This window comes from Mandrillus leucophaeus, unplaced genomic scaffold (genome assembly GCF_000951045.1).
Source record: "Mandrillus leucophaeus isolate KB7577 unplaced genomic scaffold, Mleu.le_1.0 Scaffold844, whole genome shotgun sequence".
NCBI lineage: Eukaryota > Metazoa > Chordata > Mammalia > Primates > Cercopithecidae > Mandrillus > Mandrillus leucophaeus.
Genome location: NW_012109186.1, coordinates 324,790 through 341,368, shown reverse-complemented (window position 1 = coordinate 341,368; position 16,579 = coordinate 324,790). Strand labels below are relative to the sequence as shown.

At 38.4% G+C, this 16,579-nt stretch overlaps 1 protein-coding gene and 1 pseudogene across 3 annotated transcripts in view; both read left to right on the top strand.

The window, feature by feature from the left end:
* The window catches only part of ATP7A (ATPase, Cu++ transporting, alpha polypeptide), a 156,721-nt gene that overhangs the window by 15,200 nt on the left and 124,942 nt on the right, over positions 1–16,579 (top strand). The gene's annotated exons all lie outside the window — the stretch shown is intronic.
* LOC105530789 overlaps positions 3,476–16,579 on the top strand; it is a 40,140-nt pseudogene continuing 27,036 nt past the window's right edge.

Genomic DNA, 16,579 nt, shown 5'->3' with positions numbered 1-16,579 from the left:
CCCTCTGTATCTCAATTTTTTCATCTGTAAAACAGGGATAGTAATTGTATCTATCCCATCAGGTTGCTGTAAACATTTAATTACTTAGAAGTATTAGCTAGGCCGGGCACAGTGCCTCATGCCTGTAATCCCAGCATTTTGGGAGCCCGAGGCGGATGCATCACTTGAGGTCAAGAGTTCGACACCGGCCTGGCCAACATAGTGAAACCCTGCCTCTACTAAAAAATATATAAAAATTAGCCAGGCTTGGTGGTGGGCACCTGTAATCCTAGCTACTTGGGAGACTGAGGCAGGAGAATCACTTGAATCCAGGAGGCGGAGGGTGTGGTGAGCTGAGATCATGCTACTGCACTCTAGCCTGGGCAACAGAGCTAGATTCTGCCTCAAAAAAATAAAAATAAAAATATTAGCTATTATGTTTTCTTTTATTTATTTTTTAGTTTTTAAATTTTTTGTAGAGACGGGGTCTCGCTATGTTGCTCAGGCTGATCTTGAACTCCTGGCCTCAAGGAGTCCTCCTGCTTTGGCCTCTCAAAGTGCTGGGATTACAGGCGTGAGTCACTGTGCTCGGCCAAAAGTATTAGCTATTGTTATATATTAATATTTACTGTCATAGAAAAATGTTTATTATATAGTGTTAAATGAAAAGAAACATGCTGTAAACCAGAATAGTATATCATTTTTGTTAAAAATGTGTGTGTTGTTGGGTGTGGTGGCTCATGCCTGTAATCCCAACACTTTGGGAGGACCAGGCAGGAGGGTTACTTGAGGCCAGGAGTTTGAGACCAGCCTGGGCTATATTGGGAGAACTAAGCTCTACAAAAAATACAAAATTAGCTGGGCATGTGGTACATGCCTTGAGTCCCAGCTACTCAGGAGGCTGAGGTGAGAGGATTGCTTGAGCCTAGGAGGTCAAGGCTGCAGTGAGCTATTACTATGCCATTGCACTCCAGCCTGGGCAACAGAGACACTGTCTCAAAAAAATGTGTGTTTATATGTATACACACATATAATATCCTCCTAGGCTTACATACATCCCCCACCACACACACACAACCCTCAACATGTTAGTCTTCATTATTTCTCAGTGATAGACCAATTGGTTGTTTATTTTTTATATTTGCTCATCTATATTTTTGACATTTGTTTCTTACATTGGAGAGGGTGAAAAAAGACACAATTAAAGCATCTATTCTGTGAAGGCTTCCCTGATTTCCCTTCCTTCATCCTTTAGGGCACCAGAATACCCTGCATTCCTGAACTCCTTAAAGCCTGTGTTATATTCATTTACCTTTTAATCCCCAACTGGGACTAGTGCAGAGCCTAAAAATTACATGCACTTAGCCATATTAGTAAGGTGAAAATGGAATTATGTGCAAGCACTTTACACATGTTATCTCATGTAGATCACTCAGCAGTCCCATGAGTAAGAGTTATATGTATTTTTCAGATGAGGAAACTGAGCATCAGAAGAGACCAAACAATTTGCTGAAGGTATACAACAGTAAGCAACAGAATTTGGATTCAAATCCAAGTCTGTTTGATGCCAAAGGTGGTCTTTTCAATGTATATTGAATGACTGAATGATCTAATGAATGTATCTGCTGTCTCAGATGACATAATTTATGAAAGACTTATTGATAAATAAATATGCTATATGATGTAAAGATATGTTGTTATTTTCTGCTATATTTTCATCTGCACCCTAGATTCTGACAAGGCAAACCAGCTTTCCTTCTCCCCATGCACAATTTTTTCCCTCTATTAGTCTAAATTGGCAATTTTGGCTCTCCATTTGTCTTTTTATACTGCCCATGCTCTTTACACTCTTTAGGAACCTGACTCATAATTATGATATTAAGCTTTTCAGATTAATCTAGCCGCGTCCATCAGATTTACTGTTGTGTGTGCATGTTGAGGAAACTCATTGGAAAGTATCTGGCCAGATATAATTTGTTTCAGTGATGCCAAAGTATGGTAATACCTAGTTTAATGTGTTTACCTTTTTCTTTTTTCTTTTTTTTTTTTTTTTGAGACAGAGCCTATTTTCCTTTTTTTCATGTGCTGATATGTCCACATTTAATTTCCTACATTCATACTCATACCGCTTTCAAAAGAAGGTATTGTCAATGATAAAACATTAGACAGAAATAGTTTTTAGACATAGGATGTTAGTTAATAAGTTCAGCCTATGGCTTATTTAGGTTTATGTTTTTGTGTGTATGTGTACATAGCCTTCATCATTTAAGTTTATGTTTTGTGTGTATGTGTGTGCAGCCTTCATCAGAAGAAAAAAGGGGGATAGTCAAGAGGCATTTTAATAATTTATTTCACAGCTACAACAGAATATACTAAACGAAAATTTAGAATTTGATTATAGCTTGACTCCCTACAATTTTTTCAGAATTAAAAATTTGAATCCCCTTTAAAGCCAACTAACTGAAGGGAAGCATCTACTTTGTGAAAATTGCCTATCTAAAATGGGGAGGAATAACCCCCTTTTAAGTACAGCACTTTTTTTATTCTACCAAAACCAAGTTTCTAAAGATTTCAACCTATTTTTATAATCTCAGTTTTTTGAGATGACAAAGTTCATTTTAGTGATTTCTAACTAAGAAAGCACAATCCACAGAACTGAAGAATGGATTCTGGAAAGGGAAACTTCCTGCAAATTATGATGAATTTATAGAAATAGTAAATATTTAAATTACATAAATAGTAAATATTATTGTTGATAGTTATTTGTCTTGATTTCTGTTCAACAAGTGTGCATTTGAATTAGCACACAATTTATTTTATTCCTAGCAATTCAGTATATTTTTCATAGCCATCAATATTTGGGATTCTGCTTGCTTATAATTACAAATCACTTGAAACCTGCCAGTTGAAAACTCTCAAGGGTGTGAAATGATATGGGCCTTCTGTGAATTCATTCCCCTTTATCTGTATAAAATGCCTGGCCAACCAGTTGTCTTTGACAATTTTAAAGTACTGTTTCCTTTCTTAAAAACTTCTTTCCAGAAGCTGGTCTCCCACACATTTCCAGTACATAATTTTTCATCCGTATCTGTCCTGACAGTGATTCAGCTTTAAATAGGAGAGAATGTAACCAGATTTTCACCCTTATTGGCCTAAGTCTTTATTTTTTGAGACAGTCTTGCTCTGTCACCTAGACTGGAGTGCAGTGGCATGATCTCGGCTCACTGCAACTTCCGCCTCCCGGGTTCAAGTGATTCTCCTGCCTCAGCCTCCCGAGTAGCTGGGACTACAGGCACGTGCCACCATGCCCAGCTGATTTTTGTATTTTGGGTGGAGACGGGGTTTCACCATGTTGGCCAGGCTGATCTCGAACTCCTGACCTCAGGTGATCCACCCGCCTCGGCCTCCCAAAGTGCTGGAATTACAGGCATGAGCCAACACGCCCAGCCAGCCTAAGTCTTTAAAACAGGACTTGAAAGAAATTGAAGGGTTGGATATGGGTGGGGATGTAGATCTAGACTATATTTCTGGAATGTTTGCTTCCTTCGTGCTGAAAATTGTTCTTTGGACCTTGGTATGAAAAGAGAAAATATATGAAAAACAAGAATGTTATGAAAAGTCTAAGTATTCTGAAAAATATATCAGTATACTACTTTGTAATCATACCATATAAATATTTCAGCTATAAAAATTATGACAAAATAAATTTTCTCCCAATATGTTAACTGCTTTAAAAAAAGTATTGGCAAGATTGATTATATTCTATTCTAAGAGGAAAGATAACTTTGCATAATCACCAAGATGGTTTACCAACATACACCACATATGCTGAGTATTACAGTCTTCACCAACATGAGTCAAATGCTAGCGTGAATAGGGTTGGTAGTATAAACCTACCTGGTACCTTTTTGGTTTTGCTGATTAAATGATGCTAATGAAGCCAGGGTTATAGACTTCATCTCTGTGGGAGTCACTTGTCCTTTGAAGTCATTAGGTATGCCACTAACTCTACTCCACAGTTTTCCGAATGCAGTTTGTTCATTCAGAAAGGGAGGCTAGTACAGAGTAAAAATAGCTCAACAAAAAGCCATCATCAGTACCCATGCCCTTATCCTCCTGATGGGGGGAGGAGGGTCTGTAATGTCCAGGCTTTCAAACTCACATATACATTTTTATTATTAATCAATGGAGGCTGCACTTAGAAATTTATTTCTTTGGACTTCTGCAATATTCTGCTTATAAAGTGTTTCTGTGGTTCCCTCTTTGCCTTTATCTCCAGACTCTTTTGTCTCAAAACTACAGTCTCAGAGAACTAAGAAAAGACATGGCTCACTATATGCATTTGCAGAAAGTAATAAGGCTTTTGTTTTTTATCTCCATAAAGTGATCTCAACAAATTTCTCTAGAGTGACAAATCCACAGTTTCAGAATTGAAACTAAACAATTCTTTTGGGGTTTATTAGACTCCTCTATATTAAGTAGAGCAGTTTTAGGTGAGCCTCTGGGAATCTCATGAAACTGAGCTTCCAGTGTGGCTCATAGTCTTTTGTAATCTATACAAATCTATAGTATCTTTTATTGAGTATCATTAAAGAATGAGGTATTTTGCAGAAGTGAATTTCAAAATAACTGAAGTATACCCTTTACATTTTTGTCATTCAGAGATCTTAAAGGGGGATCTGATGCATGCATCCTACAAAGGTATCCTTGAAATATGTTAACTTTCCAAAATAAAAATACTTTTATTTCTGATTAGAACATTGATAAATGGTCAATGTAAAAACAAAATCCAGTCAATATTTATTTATTTATTTATTTGAGACAGAGTCTCATTCTGTTGCCCAGGCAGTGGGGGCAATCTCAGCCCACTGCAACCTCTGCCTCCCAGGTTCAAATGATTCTCCTGCCTCAGCCTCTTGAGTAGCTGGGGCTACAGGTGTCCACCACCACACCTGGTTAATTTTTGTGTTTTTAGTAGAGATGGGGTTTCACCATGTTGGCCAGGCTGGTCTCAATTTCCTGACCTCAAGTCATCCACCCGCCTCAGCCTCCCAAAATGCTGGGATTTTAGGCGTGAGCCACCGCGCCCAGCCCCAGTCAATATTTAGATATCTCTCCTTTCTGAGATTTATTTTTTCTTACAGCATTTATCACTACTTGACTTTTGCATTTTTTTTTTTTTTTTTTTTTGAGATAGAGTCTTGCTCTGTCACCCAGGCTAGAATGCAGTGGTGCAATCTCAGCTCACTACAACCTCCACCTCCCCGGTTCAAGTGATTTTCCTGCCTCAGCCCACCGAGTAGCTGGGATTACAGGTGCACACCACCATACCCGGCTAATTTTTGTGTTTTCAGTAGAGACAGGGTGTCACCATGTTGACCAGGCTGGTCTTGAACTCCTGACTTCAAGTGATCCTCCCGCCTCAGCCTCCCAAAGTTCTGGGATTACAGGCATGAGCCACTGTGCCTGGTTCACTACTTGATTTTATACATTCCTTTGTTTGCTTATCGTCCATCTCCCTCACGAGAATGTGAGCTCCATGAAAGAAGAGACAGTGCTCCTCTTCACTGCTGTATCACCAGCACGTAACTTAGTACCTGAAACATAATGGGACTTCAATAAATATGTGCTGACTAAATGAAGAAAGTAGAAATCACTCTTAATTCCACCATCCAGGGATTAGCCACTGTTAAGATTCTGGTATAATTTCTTTCTTCTTTTTTGGGGGGGATTTCTTTTTTTTTATTATTATTCTTTAAGTTCTAGGGTACATGTGCACAACGTGCAGGTTTATTACATATGTATACTTGTGCCATGTTGGTGTGCTGCACCCATCAACTCGTCAGCACCCATCAACTCATCATTTACCTCAGGTATAACTCCCGATGCCATCCCTCCCCCCACCCTCTCCCCATAATAGGCCCCGGTGTGTGATGTTCCCCTTCCCAAGTCCAGGTGATCTCATTGTTCAATTCCCACCTATGAGTGAGAACATGGGGTGTTTGGTTTTCTGTTCTTGCGATAGTTTGCTGAGAATGATGGTCTCCAGCTGCATCCATGTCCCTACAAAGGATACAAACTCATCCTTTTTTATGGCTGCATAGTATTCCATGGTGTATATGTGCCACATTTTCTTAATCCAGTCTGTCACTGATGGACATTTGGGTTGATTTCAAGTCTTTGCTATTGTGAATATTGCTGCAATAAACATACGTGTGCATGTGTCTTTCTAGCAGCATGATTTATAATCCTTTGGGTATATCCCCAGTAATGGGATGGCTGGGTCATATGGTATTTCTAGTTCTCGGTCCTTGAGGAATCACCATACTGTTTTCCACAATGGTTGAACTAGTTTACAATCCATCTAGTTTACACCAGCAGTGTAAAGGTGTTCCTATTTCTCCACATCCTCTCCAGCACCTGTTGTTTCCTGACTTGGGCAAAGGATATGAACAGACATTTCTCAAAAGAAGACATTCATACAGCCAACAGACACATGAAAAAATGCTCGTCATCACTGGCCATCAGAGAAATGCAAATCAAAACAACAATGAGATACCATCTCACACCAGTTAGAATGGCAATCATTTTTTTTCTTTTTTGAAGAGCAACCCTATTAACTGATCTGGTATGATTTCTAACAAAAGTATTTTTCTTTTACATACACATTCTCATGTGTATATATACATTTATACAACATTTTAATAAAAATAGGACTATCGTCAATTATTTGTAGCCTTTTTTCACTTTACTCATCACAGACATGATATCATTAAGCCAACAACTCTGTGTTTTTAATGGAGATATGATAATGTATTGGACCAATTCCATATTGATGTTTAGGTTGGTTCCAGTTTTTCAATCACATAAACAACCTTGTGATAAGCATCCTTAGCCATACATCTTAGTACAGTTGTCTGTACCTTTCCTCCCCTTCGAATATATTCTTAGAACTGGAATTTCTTGGTTAAAGGGTATGCATATTTTAAGACTTTTCTTTGAGACAGGGTCTCACTCTGTCAACCAGACTGGAGTGCAGAGGTGCAAAGGCGGTTCACTGCAGCCTCAAGTGATCCTCCCACCTCAGCCTCATGAGTAGCTGGGACTACAGGTGTGCACCACCACACCCGGCTAATTTTAAAATTTCTTTGTAGAGACAGGGTCTTACTGTATTGCCCAGGCTGCCTATTTTAAGACTTTTGATAAATGTTGCCAACTTGTCTTTTGGAAACTCTGTCAGGATTGGTGTTAGTTTATACTACTCTCAGCAGTATATCATAGTTTGTTAACTCAAAACTATTTTGATATTAATGATTTTGGAAAAAAAGACTTTCTAGAACACATTAAGTATTTTTAGTGCTTTATTGCTTTTCTAGGCAGAATATCTGTACCTGATTTAATTGTAACACACACACACACACACACACACACACTCACTCATATATCTATGGCCTGACATGTGCTCGACCTGTTATTGCTCACTGTCCTTGAGTTGAGAGTAGTGTTCTTCCTTCTACCACTGCCTCAGGAAAGGGGCATAGAGGTCCTTTCCAGAGCTGAGAATGTCAGTAAGAGATATATGTTCCTTGGCATCTTGACTTCCTAATTGGAATTTACTATATGTTTCCCCACATGAAACAGTGTTATAGCACTATTAATGTATAGCCCAGCTGCACTATTGTCTCAACTCCTAAAAGTGGGCCTTTGAACCTAGCCATCATGTATAAAGTTCTTCCTATGAGAAAACATGTTTCATCTTCAATATTGAGAAACAACTGTTCAAGAAACCCATTTTTAAATTGAAGGTACTCATTCAGTAAGTACATATTGAGGGCTTATTGTATGTGTGAAGATAAATGTGCTAGGCCCTCAATGGGTAATTCTTTTCTTGATGATGCAGTGTTAAGGTACCCCTACTCCCTAGTCATCGTTTTGGTCAGGTCAGGACAACTAGTTGCAATTGTAACCCAGGGAGAAAATATTACTGGAGTGTGTTTGCTAGGCAGGGGACCACTTACAAGGGTTTCTGTAGAACTTTGGAGGCCAGGATTAAAGGAATAGCTGCTCAGAAGAAGTAGAAGAGAAAAACATATAGGAAATGGTAAGGAAGTGGGAAAGTTGGAAAGATTAATATGTTTCTTTTAGATTAAGGGGAGAAGAGGGTACTGTTTGTCTTCTCAAGATGAGTGAGGATGGATATTCAGGCTGACATTCGGCCATCAAAATGCCTTGTGTAGGAATATTAGTCTTTGCATATACCTTTACAAAGCTGACCTGTCATTGTTCTCTTTTTGCTTGAGGATGGTGCCATACTGCTGCTGCCGTATACCCAAAGAATTGCTTGAACCCATCCCCTTCATTACTTCAACTCTAATGACCATTACTTTTCATTAATTTAGGCTGTATTCTTTTCAGACAACATAAGGTAGGGGAAAAGAGCATACTTTTTGGAATCTCTGACGCCTGAGTTAGAGTCAGATTCTATCATTCATTAACTTATTTGTATTAGGCAAAGGGGCTCTCATTATCTCTTCGAACTTGAATCTTCTCTAGAAGGAGAAAAGTTTTATGTGATTACTAGGATTAAAGTGTTTAAAATGTCTGGAGTATTGATAGGAACTAAATAAATTTTAATTTGTTTCTTTTTTTTTTTTTTTTTTTTTTTGAGACAGGGTCTCATTATGTTGCCCAGTCTGGTCTTGAACTCCTGGACTACAAGCAATCCTCCTGCCTTGGCCTCCCAAATTTCTGTGATTACAGGCATGAGCCACTGTGCTCAGCTAAATCTTAATTTATTTTATTCTCCTCTCCTCCACCTCATTTTCTACCCACTACCAGAATCATCTTCTATTTTAAAAATCTGTGTCTGAAAGAATACCATTATAAAATTAGTATATGAGGTTAAACATAGCCACCTGGCCATGTGTTTAGCTCTTGTCCTTCACCAAACTCCATTAATGTGACAGTGAAAAGATTTTAAAAAGGTTACACCTGCAAGGAAAAGAAAACAGGAGCGCTAAATCAGCAGAGAGATGAATTTAATATATTTTTGGAAGATAGGAAGCACATGAAGAGGGAGAACCTTCCTGCAGAGGATATTAATGAGAAGTGAGCTCTTTAATCTCACATTACCCATGATAGGCTCAGAATTTGAAGGTAAGTTGTTTTTACTGAAAGGTGAAGAAGAGACCCAGGGCTGAAAATAAGGGAAGTGTTTTAAAAACTGCACAGGAAGTGATTGGACCTCTTAGTTTTTCTCAGGAGACCAGGAGTATAGTCTCAGTACTAAGTGAATCTGAAAGACTCTGAGCTCCTGGACAGTGGGGCAGAGTGGAGGATACTAAAGCATTGGGTTGAGAACAGGGGAATTCAGTGGAAGTCTGCATACTGTGTGGTCAGCCCCTTCCCCACACCTTGCTCCCAAATATAACAGCAAATAGAGCTTGCTTTGCAGATGGGAGACTGGAGAATTCTTTTCTTGGAAAATGAATGATCCCAGAGAAAAGAATTCCAGATGGTAACATGATAGGGTTCCGCAATGAAAAAGCTAGCTAGCTGCCATTCACTCGATACTGAAATGCATAGTGGTTAAAGGCATGGGCTCTAGAGTTAGGCTTCCTGAATTTGAACTCAGACTTAACTACTTACCAGCTATATGACCTTGGTCAAGTTACTTAACCTATTTGTTCCTCAGTGTTCCCATCTTTAGGATGGGGAAAATTATGTTTACCTCAAGGTTGTTGTAAAGGTTAAATGAGTTAACAAAGCACTGTTGATGGTAAGCTCTGGTAAATATTAGCTGAGGAAGGAGGAAGTACCCAGGGGGACTTCCTTAGTTGTCAGAGGCAGCTCTGGACTTTAGATCATGCCCCATGGTGACCAGCAACCTTTTCTACTTAGGTAGTACATGGGGTCTGAACCGGGGCTTTGACCCCACAGAAGACACCTTTCCTCAGTCCCTCTCTCTCATTCTTAACTCTGACTTTTAGGAACATTCTTAAGACTGTCTCCAACTGGAGCATTGAACTCTTACTGTTCATTTATTCAATAAATGTTTATTAGGTGCCTACTCTGTGCAAGTACTGCTCAAGCTGCTGGAATAACAGCAGTGAACCAGGTCTGTAATAATAGCTAACATTTACTGAATGCTTACTGTGTGCTTTACATATGTTAAGTTGTTGAATTCTTGAAACAACCCTCTGAAACAGATGCTGTTATGATCTCTATTTTACAGATAAGGAAACTGAGGCACAGAGATTAAATAACTTGCCAAGGTCACACAGCTAGCAAGCAGCAGAGATAGGAATCAAATCCAGACAGTCTGGTTCTTGAGTCTGTTTAAAAAAAAAAATTGTAGAAACAGGGGTCTCGCTGTGTTACCCAGGCTGGACTGGAACTTGAGTCTATGTTTTTAACCATTTTGCCTCCCTGTTCTCATGGAGCTTATGTTCTGGAAGTGGGAGACTGACAGTAAATAAGTAAACAAAGAAAATAGAGACCAAGTAGCAATAGGCAGTACCAATTGAGTATCCCTTATCAGAAATGCTTAGGACCGGAAGTGTTTCGGATTTCAGAATTTTTGGATTTTGGAATATTTGCATATATGTAATGAGATATCTTGGGGATAGGACTCAGGTTTAAACATGAAATTCATTTATGTTTCATCTATAACTTGTACACATAGCCTGAAGTTAATTTTATTATTTTAAATAATTTTGTGCATGAAACAAAGTGTGTACAATATACCATTAGAAAGCAAAGGTGTCACTATCTCAGCCACCCATGTGGACAATCTGTGATCAGCCTAACCATTGTTCCTGACTCTGAATTTATATGCTACTGGTAAGCAATCATTTTCTTGCACTTATTCACATACCTGTAAATTTTAATCAGTTAAAAAACATGACATACCATTAATACAGTGAAAAACAAGGTATTCAGGGTAGTTAAGCAGCACAATAGCATCACCAGAATTCCTTTTTTAGCTGTTAAACCACAGCAACAAACAACAACAAGTTTTCAGTCTCTACTTATGATACTGTGTTTTGATTAAAAGATTACTGTATACTATATTTTATGTTTTTAGGTGAAAAGAAACATTAGAAATAGATGAAGGACCAGAAAATGGGTCCTCTAGGGATGAGGAGGCATTCTGCTGCATGGTTTTTAAAAATGTCTCTTCTAGGCCAGGCGTGATGGCTCATGTCTGTAGTCCCAGCACTTTGGGGGGTCAAGGCAGGAGGATTGCTTGAGCTCAGGAGGTCGAGACCAGCCTGGGCAACATAGTAAGACCTCGTCTCTACTAAACATTTAACAAAAAATTAGCTGGGCGTGGTGGCACACACCTGTAGTCCCAGCTACTTGGGATGCTGAGGTGGGAGGATTGATAGAGCCCAGAAATTTGAGGCTGCAGTGAGCTATGATAACACCACTGTACTCCAGCCTGGGCAACAGAGCAAGAACCTGTCTCCAAAAAAACCCTAAAGTTTCCTCAAGAGTCTTCTGCCTCATTAACAATGGTTTTTTCTTAGAAGTCTCTCTTTGATATTTCGGACAGATATGATTTCTTGTTCTGTTATGAATGCACGCAGGTACGTTGCAGCTGAAGGGAGCTGGGAGGGCCTTTTTTTTTTCCCCTTAGGGATGCTGAATAAACTGTTGTGTGCCTGCATTTTGATTGCAACCCATCACATGAGGTCAGGGGTGGAATTTCTCAACTCGTGGTATCATGTTGGCACTCTAAAAGTTTCAGATTTTGGAGCATTTAAGGTTTCGGATTTTCTTTTTATTTTATTTTATTTATTTTATTTTTTTTAAGTGATCTTTTTTTTAAATTTTATTTTATTTTATTTTTTTATTATTATACTTTAAGTTCTAGGGTACATGTGCATACCGTGCAGGCTTGTTACATATGTATACTTGTGCCATTTTGGCATGCTGCACCCATCAACTCGTCAGCACCCATCAACTCGTCATTTACATCAGATTTTCAAATTAGGAATGCTCAACCTATCTGATAACATATAAAACAAGGATCGTGATACAGAGGGACTGGCAGAGGGTAGCTTTAGTTGGGGTGGTCAATGTTTATGAGCACCAAGTGAGATAAGTTATAGTTCTTTTTTTTTTTTTTTTTTTTTTTTAAAATAGCCTTACTCTGTCGCACAGACTGGAGTGCAGTGGTGTGATCTCGCATCAGCCCCCAGAGTAACTGGGACTACAGGTGTGCACCACCACACCTGGTTTTTTTTTGTGTGTGTGTGTCTTTTGTAGAGATGGCATTTTACCATGTTGCCCAGGCTGGTCTTGAACTACTGCGCTTGAGCAATCCACCTGCGTTGGCCTCCCAAATGCAGGATTACAGGAGTGAGCCACCAGGCTTGGCTGAGTTCTTTAAGAATTAATTACTTAGAGTATTGCTGTCTCTGCAGATTTGCAAAATGCCCTTTCTATGATTTGATTTAGAATGCTACCCCCACACATTTTAATATTACTAATAAAAAGCAGGAATAGTTCATGTGCACTGGTGTCTTACTGTGTGTGAGGGACTATACTAAGCAATTTATATAGGATGTTTCATTTTATGCTCATAGCAATGCTATAATAATTCTTTTCTTTTTCAGTCATGGAAAACTAAAGCTTCAGGAGACAAGTGACAGGCCCAGGGCTTTAAATTTAGCAAGTGACAGAGCCAGGATTTGAACAGCGGTAGCCTGATTCCAGAACCACTGCTGTTAAATACTTAACCATTTTATCGATGAAGTGATTTGTGCAAGGTAATTCTTTTTATAAAAAATAGCCAACTTTTATAGAGATATAAAATATTCTAAGCATTACTGGGTCTTCACAGTAACAGTGAAGCTTACCTATATTTTGGAGGCTTCAAGATAGGACATAAACGACACATTTTGAGTAAAGAAGCTTCTAGGGTTGTATGATTTTATCACCCCAAATTAGCAATTTTGTTCATATGAACTAAGATGCATAAGATTCTTTAGCACAAAGCCAGAGCCAGGATTTGACACCAGTCCGTTTGACTTAAGATGTAGAGCCACTCCACTGCAGAGTAACTGATAACATGTAACTTATCTTTGTTCAACGTACTGTGGGAAACCAGTCTAGTGAAATTACATTTTAACAGTACCCAAGGAATGTTTGTTAAATAATTTTTAGTTTTCTAAACCTTCTAAATTTCTCACAACAAAAGCTGAGTGAAGGCAGTTTTATTTTACAGACTTGGAGATAGTGTAGAGCAGTGGCCCAGAGTGAGAGTTCTTGGGTCAGATTGTCTGGTGGCTTCTGCTAATTTTCACTTCTTGATTTAACTGATCCAAGTATTAATATAACTTTAAATAGGCAACCCTGCCCTCCAAGCCTTAGTTCCCTTAATTGTGAAAGAAGCTAATATAGTATCTTCCTCATAGGATAAGTATGAGGACTAAATGAGACAACCTGTCTACAAAGTGCTAGGCATGGTGCCTTTTGACCAGCCATCTCTTATCTTGGAAATGGACCCCTCATTCATCATTCATGAATCCAAAGTGAAGTTTTGGCTCCATTGCCTTGTTTATCAGTGCCTGAAATATTCTTCTGACAAATAGTGTGCATGAACTTAGAGTATAGACTTCCGTGACGTATTTTTATTGCTCAGTGCCAAGTTTTAAAAACTTATGGTAAAATACACATACCATAAAATTTACCATTTAAACCATGTTTAACTGTACCGGTTCTATGGCATTAAGTATAGCCACATTGTCGTGCAACCATCCCTACCATCCACCTCCACCTCCACCTTTCTTCATCTTCCCAAACTGAAACTCTGTACCCATCAAACAACACTAGTGGCAGTTTTTGCTTATTATTCTTTTTGACTGAGGCTGCTAGTTAGGAGAAATGTTACTCTGTTTGTACAAAGAAAGACTTTAAAAGAAATGTGATTAGAAATCTATATTATCCCAAAAGCATAATCCATAAATAAAAAATGGATATACTGGACTTAATTAAAATGACAGCTTTTGCTCTGTAAAAGAAAATGAAAAGACAAGTCATAAACTAGGAGAAGATATTTTAAGTCAAATTTTTGTTTAAGAGATGCAGTCTGTGTTCTCCAGGCTGGACTTGAACTCCTGGCCTCAAGTCATCCTCCTACCTCAGCCTCCTGAATAGCTGGAACTACAGGTATATGCCACTGTGCCCAGCTGCAAATCACATTTTTGACAAAGATTTGTATCCATAATAAACTTTTAAAACCCTCCAAATGTAACAATGAGGAAACAACCAAATAACAAAATGGGCAAGAGATGTGAATAGAGACTTCACCTAGAAGATATGAAAATAGCAAATAAAGGAAATGCAGATTAGGCAGATGAAAATTAAAACCAAAATGACAATTATAACAAATGTACCACTCTGGTATGTGATGTTGCTAACGAGGGAGGTTGTACGTATATGGTGGTAGGAGGTATTTGGTAAATCTCTGTACTTTCTGCTCAATTTTGTTGTGATCCTAAACATCATCTGTAAATAAAGTGAGATACCACTGTACACTTATTTTTAGAAGGTCTGGAAAAAACAAAAGTGGCAATCCTAATTGTTGGCAGGTGTGCAGAACAACTGGAACTTTTATACGTTGCTGATGGGAATACAAAATGACACAGCCACTTTGGAAAACAGTTTGCCAGCAGTTTCTTATGAAATTAAACCTGTATCTCCAATATGACTCAGCAATCCTACTTCTAGATATCTCTCCAAGAGAAGTGAAAACCTGTGTTTACACAAAAACCTGTATATGAATGTTTATACTAGCATTGTTCAGCATTAGTCAACAAAAATTGGAAACAACCCAGTTATTTCAACTGGTGAAAAAGATGAATAGATTGTTGTATATTTATACCATAGAATACACTCCTTGATTCATGCAATAACATAGATTAATCTTAAAATGCATTTTGCCATGTGAAAGAGACCAGATACAAAAGGCTATGTATCATTTCATTTATCCACTTATATGAATAATCATTCTGTTTATATGAAAATCTGAAAAAGCAAAACTATAGGGAGGAAAACAGTAGATGCCAAGGTTTGGGGGTAAGGGAAGTATTGCTTATAAAGTAAAGGCATGGCATGAGGGAATTTTGGACGTCATGGGATGGTTCTCTCTCTCTCTCTCACACACACACATACACACACACACACACACACACACACACACACACACACACCCCACTACCTCTCTCTCTCTCACCAACTGTCACCAAATTGATGGGCATGTTGTTAGTGTTAATATTTGGTCTGGTGTACTAATTATCACCCTCCCCCAAAATCTATATTATCAGCTTGGTAGCATATATAGTATGGTTTCATTAAAGAAAATAAATGATGATTTATTAACTAATACGTCATATGAAAAGTCATAGAAGCGTGTTTTTTAGTTTAAAAATATGGGTATGGGGATATACACACACACATTTATTTATCGTAAACTTCTTACTTCACTGGAATTTGCTGGTTATACCAGATAAACTTTTTCCACTGCTTGAGCTTTCGGTAGACCATTATGCAAGTTAATGATAAATTTCACGAGCATAACACCTACTTAAGTTTCTCAGACTCTGTTACAGAAAAGCATTTATCTTGCGGTTCAGGCAGCCTGCGATGGAAGGTAAATGCTTTCTTTTTATAAGTATCCTGAAATCTCAAGTGTAATAGGGAACACGATATTAACATACATTTTCAAAACGCCTCATTCAGTTCTAGTTCCTTTTTTTTCCTTACAAACTTAAATCTCTTCATAACCATCAGACGCCATACCACCCTTGTGAAACAGCCTGCTAGAACTAGACATGTCTTGGGATTCTTAGAGGACTGGGCTAACCAAAGTGGGATTTGAACTTGTTTGAGGAATAAACATGGGTAGTGAGCTGAACCTCTTAATTCCTAGAATTTATGGGTTTAACACTACAAGGGTTATCACCCTGTTTATTCCTGTAAATAATTAAGACATGTTTATTGTAGAAAACTTCACAATGCACAGCAGAGATTATAAGAGTACTACCATAATTATTACTCCTAAGATAGCTGTTCATTTAGTCTTACAAATTTTGCTGTGTAGGTATATACATGTGTGTGTGTCCATGTCTCCTTTTAAAAACAACCAAAAAACCCTCATTTTAATATTCAATATATTATTGATTGTCTTTGTATGTCAGAAAATTTGAATATAATAGTTGTGTATTCTACTGAATATTTGGAATATTATTTATTTTACCAATTCCCATTTTATTAGTCTTTTAACTTATATCCACTTGTTTTGGCTGGGCTTGGTGGCTCACACCTGTAATCCTAGCACTTTGGGAGGCCGAGACAAGTGGACCACTTGAGTCCAGGAGTTCGAGACCAGCCTGGCCAACATGGCAAAACCCCGTCTCTACTAAAAATACAGAGAATTAACCGGGTGTGGTGGTGTGCGCTTGTAATCCCAGCTACTCAGGAGGCTGAGGCACGTGAATTGCTTGAACTTGGGAGGCGGAAGTTGCAGTGAACTGAGATTGTACCACTGCACTCCAGCCTGGGTGACAGAGCAAGACACTGTCTCAAAAAA